Raw genomic sequence first — 7,696 nt, 5'->3', positions numbered from 1 at the left:
ATAATTTGTAGACTGATTTGATTACGTATATATTAACCAACTCGGGTGTTCCAAAACCGAGCGTGATTTGCGCAAAATTTTTCGTTTGTATACGATAAAATATTTTTGTAATCGAACAAAGTTTTATGCTTTATTAGATTATTAACTATTATTACTATTCTAGATGAGCAAAAGGAACTATTAAGATTGAATTCTTGTACACATTTCAAGTTAAAGTAGAACATTTACCTAAAATAGTGGAAAATTTTAATAAGTCTTTCAATTTCACTAACAGATGTATTTATTTATTATTAACTCAGGAACTGATGTGACGAAATTGGTCACAATTTCTCCCGCTAACGAAGTGTCGACATTCATTACAATAATATTATAATACAAAGAAGAAAATTAATTACTAATTTCTTTAAATCAATTTTTTAAGAAAATCAAACAAGATATTGGCGAAATAATTGTGTAAACAATATTTTCACAAAGAAGATTCTTAGTTCGGCAAAATCTTATTTATACTCGTTCCTCGATTTTCTCGAACGCCTGGTTTAAAATAAATCTATCTTTTAAAGGACTTTTCCTTGGTCGCATAATTAATAATTCAAGAACTAATCATGAAAACATGAAAAGAAATCGTTGGAGTTTTAGGATGTTTTAAAGAAACACTTGTATTTGCGATGTATTTAAAATACACTCAGTATTTCCTTTTGGAAAATCCCAATTCGATGATGTTCGACTAATGATGAAGGCGAAGCCTAGGGCTAGACCTGCGTTATGATGAAGTCTTTGATTAGAGAAATTTAGAAACTAAACTAATCCAATATAATCGATTCAGCTAAAAATAGATAGATAATAAAGATATAAAATTAAGAAAAACACTTTTTGAACGGATTAAAGCTATGTTATATTATTTACATAATTCTAAGTTTTAATAATAATACATAGCTTTAATCCGTACAAAAAGTGTTTTTCGTAATGTGTAAAAGCTATTTTAACAAAAGACAATACTAAGATAGAAAATGTTTATTTATTAGAAGACTAAGAGCGTGTTGGCCTAGAGGCTTCAGCATGCGACTGTCATCCCTGAGGTTGTAGGTTAGATGCCCATCTAACCAATGGACGTTCTTTGAATGTGCTCATTTTATATTCGCACGAATGGTGAACGAAAACATCGTGAGGAGGAAAACATCCTTAGATCAAAAAAGTCGACGGCATGCGACTGGCACAGAAGGCTGATTACCTATTAGATTAACAAATGATTATGAAACAGATACAGAAATCTAAGGCCCAGGCCTAAAAAGGTGGTAGCGCCATTGATTATTTATTAGAAGATTAATATGTAATTTGAGTTTTATTTAGACTTTCAATCGTACCAGTGAATCTGTACCAAAAACAAATGCAAATGAAAAAAAATATTCATATTCCTGTGGAAATCTTAAGAAGTGCTCTATTGGTATTTAAATTTAACGGAAGTACAAATTTTATTTGTTTTCTTTTATAATGCGGCAGACGGACAGGAAGTTCATCTGATATTGTGATACCGTAACATGGACACTCACATTGCCAGAAGGCTCGTAAGTGCGTTGCCGGCCTAACTACTTAACTACTGGACGTGGTAACTGATTTTATTTGAATTCATGTATTTGAAAATATCCATTTCATTTGATATAAATCACCTACATAATAAAGATACCACGTTCTGCGATGAAACCTTCTAAGATACGATTAACCTAGCTTCAAATAGCTGATCTCTTGCGGAATTCCATTTATATAAAGAAAATTACGTCATTAATTATGTCGAAATGGAAAATTCCTATAGTATTTTCACTGTTAACTTAAAAATCAATCTGATTGTACTAGACTGTTTCCGGTCTTTGACAAATTGTATACACTCTAACCAAAGAATACAGTAAACACCCTTATACCACGGTACTCGTATAACGCATTTTCATATTACGCGATTTCAGTCCCTCGTATACGTGTATTTCACCATAGAACGCGAAGACTTCATACATTATATATAAAGATTTGTACGTACCCATTTCATTTGTACATAACGCGTAATATGAGGTGATACAAGCGCGTTATGCGAGAATACTCATAAGGACATAACGCGGAACCAATCTATCGTGTTTTTAGACGGATTTCTGTGTGTGTGTTTAGTGATTAGAGGATTTTCCTAGTGTAAAGTAAAGTGTGTAAAAATTAAGTATCTAGTTAATTTATTTAGGTATAGCAATTTTTCAAAAAAACATTTTTTATTTATTTATTTACAGTGCCGGATTTAGGGGAATTCCGACTAGTAAACAATTTTTTTTATATATTTTTATGTTTGTTAAATACTGAAATATTCTACTTTGTTTCACAACAAATGATTAATGGACAAACTCGACTGCAATTTTTTTTTTATTTGGAAAATAATTTGAGGCCCGAGACCTCCAGATCTTATATATTTTTTTTAATCACAGTTTCGGCACACCACTTTCACTTTTATATAATGTAGTTATACTGATACAAAAACAATGTGCACATTGGTTTTTGCGACTACAACAACCAAAAGCAAGCGTAGAAAAAAAATTAAAAGAATTTTTGTGATTTTCTTGAAAACGATTAAAGTTAGACAATTTTTTTTTTAGTTGACTGGACTACAACGTGATAATCGTATTAAGCTAATGAATAATAGAAAGAAACGTTTCTTAACACGAACATAAAACATTAACAATTATATTTGAAATTCAATATAAAAAAATATGCTTATAAGCAGTTTTAATTTGACCTCACTCGGTGCGGTCACAGTGGACATTCGGACAACCGTTAGCAACACCGCAGGCAACAACTGCTAACGCCTGGTGGTACTAAAGCCGCGTAATGTCCGCCATTGATATTAATTTTACGTGCATGTGTTATTCGACCTATGATTGAACGAAGATATGTTAAAATATTAGCGATAAATTTTTGTATAGAAAATATAAGCAGCGGGAGTATCTGGAATACATCGTTCGTAACGTTTCGTGTAGTAAACTACGATACGTAAAAATCCAGTAGTCAAGATCGTACAGACTCTTATAATGGTAGTCAGAAATTGTTCAAGCCAAGTGCGTTTGGCACACTAAAGGATATGTATTTTCTATATTTTTGCATCCTCACCACCAAGCCGATGCCTGTCGAAAAGGTATCTGTCACTGTCTGTCACTGTCTGAGCACTGTCAAACATGGCAAAGTTCATATACAAAAATAGGTTTGACAGCTCTTGAAAGTAGATTTACGGTTTCTAGAATACCTGCCTTTAACTCCCAATAGCGGCTCCGGCTTTAGAATTAGATTGAGTTTTAGTTCCACGTTCATCAGGACTTCGGATATTGAAAGAACTATATTAAAATTGCTTAGCAAAACATAAGCAAAGTTTAACTACATTTATTTTATATTTTCAACGTCCTCAATATCTACCGTGAAATAAATGTTTTGATGACGCTCCTCACGTATGTACTTTCACACGTACGCAGCTCTTGTGTACTAAGTTTAGACTCTATTTACTTGTGTTAGAGTAGTATCTTCTTTAACTTAAAAAACTAGTTTCTATTAATCAGACTAACCTGCGGTTGTTTTAAGACTGTTTTCTCAATCGGCTCGTTGGTCTAGGGGTATGATTCTCGCTTTGGGTGCGAGAGGTCCCGGGTTCAAATCCCGGACGAGCCCACTTTTTATCAAAAGACTTTAAGTGCGTATGCCAGTAATAAAATATCGTGCGGATTTGAATAAGATATACATATTCAATTTAAATAATTATTCAATTTATATATTTTAAATCTTATAATGTGAAAAACTAACAATTAATATCTCCCATGGAGTAAATCAATAGGTCTGTCTGTCCAAAATCAACGTATATAATTGACAACGAATGCTAAAAAGCACTCGAAACGTCGAGTAATGTAATAAATTCGTATATTTACATTTATAAACAAAGTTCACAATTATTTATATAATTTATAGTGAAATCAATATTATATAATATAAAATTTTATAAAATAAAATTTATTTCTTGCAAAAGAACAAAGGAAACCTTATCCTATTATAATTTGTTTTTAGGATAATAAATTATATTATATCTTTATCTGTACTTAGTACAGCTATAGCTTAGTATAACTATTTCTTAATTACTTTGCAAGAACCCTTCCGCAGCTGAAGGCCTACCCCAAGGATCTTTAGGTATAACCTCCAGTCTTGGGTGAGTTGCATCCAGCTCGAGCCAACCGTTTCAGTAATGTCATCCTTAATTTTATAAATACTGTTCGGTAATTAGATAACAATTTAATATGAAAACTTAATAAATACTCATGTAATCAAGAGTTTTTAAAAAATAAAGATTTCAACTGTGTATAACCCATACAACAGTATTCATTAAATTCATTTTATGAATTGCCATTAATAACGTGCCAATTAAAAAGTTATGCATTCTCAATTAATTGAAATTGTAATTATCTTTTTTTTGTACTAATTTTATTGTATAATTTGTAGGCACAGGGTCATGAAAGATACATCTCATTGTATCAGAAGGCTATATATGTTCTTACAACTTGAACTTGATTTCTTGCCAAGTATATTTCAAAATCGAATCATTTAATATAGAGAAATAAGCCCTAATAAGCGTCGTGAAAGACATCGAGTGATCAGACTCTTCAAAGGAAATAATCTTACTGCATTGAAATATAAATAGCTTAAACAAATCATTAGCCTGTGAAGCCTTCGTCTCCTATCAATCGTTATTTACCAAAGGAATTTTTTCGCTAAAGAAAACTTAACTAGGACGTAAAGGACTATTTATAAAAGCTTTAGTGTTGGCTTTTTTAAATTATATTGCGATATAATTTAAAAAAAACGCAAAATCTTATGCAATAATTTTATCTAGTAGTAAGATTTGATTGTTTGCTTGCTTTGAATTCGCTAACAGGACTTCTATAACAGGACTTATTTGAAAAATTCTTTCCCGACGTTATCTATCCCTGATGAACATAAAAATTACGATAGTGTAAACCAAGGTGAGAATAATAGGAATAAAGATTCCTAAATCACGTACGCTACGGAAATTATTGACAATCTTTATCTAAAAAATGTCGTTACTATGTCTCACATAATTTTTTTCATTATGCATTTAAAAGTCTATTAAATGACAAAGGCTTTATGCTATAGAACATCGTACTAAGACCAATACGTTGTTAGTTCTGTGCCTACTGAATACAAGGAACGTAATGGTATTACCAACCTGAAAGCAAAAATCTCCTACCGTTGTACATGTAATGTGTAAGGTCTAAAACACGAAGGGCTAGATTATATTAATAATTACGGTATATAAACATATAAAAACGATGTGGTTCTCGTACGGCAATACGTATCGTATCGTATCCTAACACGCATCTATAGTATTGTAACGGTATATGTAAAGAGATAAATCGTTGTTAAAGCTTTGAACTTGATAAGATTTTAAACGATCTTTAATTAAAAGACAATTCCTGTGTAAACTAAAAAGTTTCGAACATATTTGTCTCAAGTAATTAAAAATATAAGTTACAAAAAATACAAATTTGATTCCTGTCTAGCCTGTCTAGTGTTAGAAGATATAAAAGTACAGGTCAATAACCCATGAATGCAATTTGCTAGTGAAATATTAACAGGCGCATTGATTTTACCCAATTTTTAACAGTGTTAGAAGAAAATAGCTTGCATGCCTTATGTCTATTGCCTACCTTAATTATTTGAGATACCTCATTTAGCTATCGGGTGCTTGGACAAGACGGATGTGTGATGTGTCTTCAATTGATTTGTTTTGTACATGAATTCCTCATCTGATAGTCAAGAATAGATAATTGTAACGATATAAATTTTAGTTTTAAACGCAAATTACATTACATTAAAAGACGCGAATTCTTATTTTACATGTTAATATTTCGTTTTAATTTAAATCTAACTGATTAATTTTGTTATACAGCCTTCGTAGACCGTCGCTTCGAATAAAATTTGTATCAAATTGTATAATCTTACAATTTATTAATGTAATTATAATGTATGTATATACATTACACTTCAAGTCTACAAACTCTTATAACTTGTAATGATCCACAAAACAGGGATCTGTAAAATTAACAGTCACAGACGAGCGTCGGACATCTCAATGTTTTAGCATTATACTTTGCATTCCGAGGGAAATCATTTTAAAGCCAGTAATTATACCGATTCAACGAATTATTCGGCCATAAGTAAACAAATGGAATGCCCTATTTACAATCGTAAATTTCTCGAGCGGACTTTGTGATGCTTTTGAACTGTTTTTATACCCTCTCAACTCGTGGGGAGACACTCCGTTATGCCTCAGTTAAAATATCGCTTGAATATTTAGATTTAACTGAAGTTAACATTTGATACATTCGTGTAAATAAGTCATGCTAATTACTTTTCCAATAGTTATGAATTTATTTTATATTGAATGATCCTACGCAGACGTAAAGTATTTTGATGTTATTAAGCCTATACGACATATTTATAATCGGTAACGAAAGTAATAGACCCAAAAAGTCAACGGCGTGCGTCAGGCACAGATGATCACCTACTTGCATATTGAATTACCATATGATCATGAAACAGATACACAGATTTGAGGCCCATACCTTAAAAGGTCGTACCGCCATTGGTTTACTTTATTTAATTTTAACGAAAGTAATAACATTAAAATTTAGTTATTTTGTAATAATAGTAGCCCCGTCCTTACTTATGCAACTAAAATATTATCATCGATCGAGATACCATTTGGTAATAGGATCACCGAGATTGATATCTAAAATTATTAAATAATTATTTAAAATAGAACCTTCCTCAATGAAATACATGTGCGGCATTTCTTTTAATCGTAATTTTTCTTCCTAAAAATAGGTTATATGCCTGACACACGTGGATTTTTAAGTCTTCTACCTCTTTTCTCGCGATGTCCCTAAGTACGTAAAAAGAGAATCCCGTTGGTTGCAAGCATTATCCTCCAGGTTAAGAATCACGCTCAACCACTAGGTATACACTGGTACCTTAATTATAAAGTTAATGTCTAAAGTATAAGTCGGGAATTTACATTTAATAGTAAGTTTAGTCTCTCAAAGAGTCCGTAGGTAAATGGCGGCAGCTAATGAACAAAGCTTCTGAGAGCTAAGAAATGGCGGAATTAAAATGACATAAATGAACTACCGCTTCTTGAAACTGGAAGCTTTATTTGCCTTTATTTAAGATATCATTAAATATTTTTAATGAGCAATTAAAACGTCTACTATCCTGAATCCTAAGAAGAATTGTATTAGTCGTGTTTCACCAAAGACAATATAATGTTTTTGTTATTAACAATTGCAGTGACATCATGTTAACTCACACAATAATATTGTACTTGTTTGTAGTAGTTACAACCGTTTGCCTTGTTTGTAATGTTTGCTAGTGTAGATCCAAGCAGTGTACTTATCGCTCGTAATAAATAATATTTATTTATACACTGAATTTTTATTAAAGTAAGAGAAAATTAGGACATAACTAATATTGACTTCATCCGTCTTACAAAGTTTTACACAATTTTTTTTTTAATTGTTTAGTTAGCAAAATGCAGAAAAATCTTTATACATAATAAAACAAGATATTATAAATAGTTAAAAGGAAAGTGCTCTAGGATTCCCTGTGTACGTGG

General features: G+C 31.4%; 1 non-coding gene across 1 annotated transcript; it reads left to right on the top strand.

The window, feature by feature from the left end:
* The first annotated feature begins 3,612 nt into the window (after positions 1–3,612).
* On the top strand, positions 3,613–3,684 carry Trnap-ugg. Its single transcript has one exon. It is a non-coding gene; the product is annotated as a tRNA-Pro (tRNA).
* Positions 3,685–7,696: the final 4,012 nt, after the last annotated feature.

This window comes from Pieris brassicae, chromosome 11 (genome assembly GCF_905147105.1).
Source record: "Pieris brassicae chromosome 11, ilPieBrab1.1, whole genome shotgun sequence".
NCBI classification, from domain to species: domain Eukaryota; kingdom Metazoa; phylum Arthropoda; class Insecta; order Lepidoptera; family Pieridae; genus Pieris; species Pieris brassicae.
This window is presented reverse-complemented; position numbering and strand designations above follow the sequence as displayed.